Source organism: Olea europaea, chromosome 15 (genome assembly GCF_002742605.1).
Source record: "Olea europaea var. sylvestris chromosome 15, O_europaea_v1, whole genome shotgun sequence".
Lineage (NCBI taxonomy): Eukaryota > Viridiplantae > Streptophyta > Magnoliopsida > Lamiales > Oleaceae > Olea > Olea europaea.
Genome location: NC_036251.1, coordinates 25,078,625 through 25,080,629, shown reverse-complemented (window position 1 = coordinate 25,080,629; position 2,005 = coordinate 25,078,625).

Sequence of the window (2,005 nt, the reverse complement as noted above, 5' to 3'; positions counted from 1 at the left end):
AACATATCCTGCATAGTAACATACCCTGTCTCGATCTACTCTGGACTCAGGCATGTCATTGTCATGCGCAGTCGGATCAGACAATTCGCGAGTATAAAGTCGACTCACCTCCTCGATCGACGGTGCCAACTCAGTGAGAACGTCAAGCTGACATTTTGACATTTCACAGTTAATGACTATGTATTGAGATTATAAAAGAACATACAACATAAATTGCAAATGTATATTACGTACCTCAGGATCGTCGAAGACAGCCGATAACTGTCTGGTAAGCAGCTTGTCTTGTGCTCGCCAGTGATGCATCTCAGGGCAGCGTATCTACCCTCTCCTCGAATACAGACTCGCCAAGATGGGGACAATTTCGTACACCCATATCTGCAGCAATTACAATGATGATGGATAGAATTCAAGGAAAAAAGTGCAGGTAATTCATTAACTTAAACATATACCTGCAGTACCAATGGCAGTCCATATATATCGTACTTGCGCTCGGGTTTATCCCCCTTAGGCATCGAAAACCCCTCCTGAACACGCGTAATGTATCTAGAAAAATCTCCTGCCCCATGGGTAGTTGTTGAAGGCATCAATATTATCAACAACCTCCAATTGGAAAATGTCAATCGATATCTTTTTGTGATGATATCGAAGTACACTCTCGATGATAAGCACCAAGCCCAGCTTCAGCCTATCAGACATCTGATCACATCTCCTTAATGCATCTCCCAACTGCGCTAGAGTAACCGTCGTTTGTCCACAAAAATATTCATTCAACAGCCTCTTGTGTCCTCGGAACACAGGCCCTCGCCTCTTCTTCGTCTGTACATCGCAGTCCAGTGACGAGGGCAAACTCAAATATGGAGAACGTCGCTATCTTGCCACCAAGATCAAAATGGAGGGCGTCTCCATCAATTGGCTTCAGCAATCGACAAAGCAGGGCATCGAGCAGCTGCCCAGACCACTGTACATCACGCAACGAATACAATGGCCATAAGCATGATCGACGTAACATGTCCGCATGCTCGTCACCCAGCAAATTTAATACCAAAGTGAAGCTGGTAAAGTTAAAATTCAACGTAACTTTACTAGGGATCTGTCTGACAGCGTCGTCCAGATGATGTTCCATCCTATAAAATTTCAAATATTAGAACCATGTGCAAATGATTTTCGATAAACCAAAATTTTTGTTGATAGGTAATTGATAAACAAAAATATTACAAAAAGAAACTAACACACTGCTACTATATGTAATAACCAACCGATAACGGAATAAAGGAAATGAACGTAAATTACTATTTTTCGTATACTTAATTTGCTAATTTGATTGATATTTGAATTTCCTAACTTAATTGCTTGGTTTTATTATTGTACAAATGTTTAAATATTTATTTAAATTCATTATGTATATTAATTATTTAATATTTAATTATTTTAAGAACACTTATTTTGATCGTTTATTTTAATATTTCAATTGCTTATTTTCATTATTTTCCTAACACTTAATTTAATTTTTTATTTTTAATTAATGTTTAAATACTTATTTTAATTCTTTATGCATATTGCTTATTTGATATTCAAAAATTTATTTTAATTGCTTTGCAAAAAATTAATTTGATTGATATTTTAATTTTCTAATTTAATTGTTTATTTTATTATTTTAAAAATGTTTAAATATTTATTTAAATTCTTTATGTATATTACTTATTTAATATTTAATTATTTTTTAATTATTTTGCTAACACTTATTTTAATCGTTTATTTTAATATTTTTACTATTTATTTAATTATTTACTAACGCTTAATTTTATTTTTTATTTTTAATTAATGTTTATATACTTATTTTAATTCTTTACGCATATTGCTTATTTCATATTTAAAAATTTATTTTAATTGTTGTGTAAAAAATTAATTTGATTGATATTTTAATTTCCTAATTTAATTGCTTATTTTTATTATTTTACAAATGTTTAAATATTTATTTAAATTCTTTATGTATATTACTTATTAA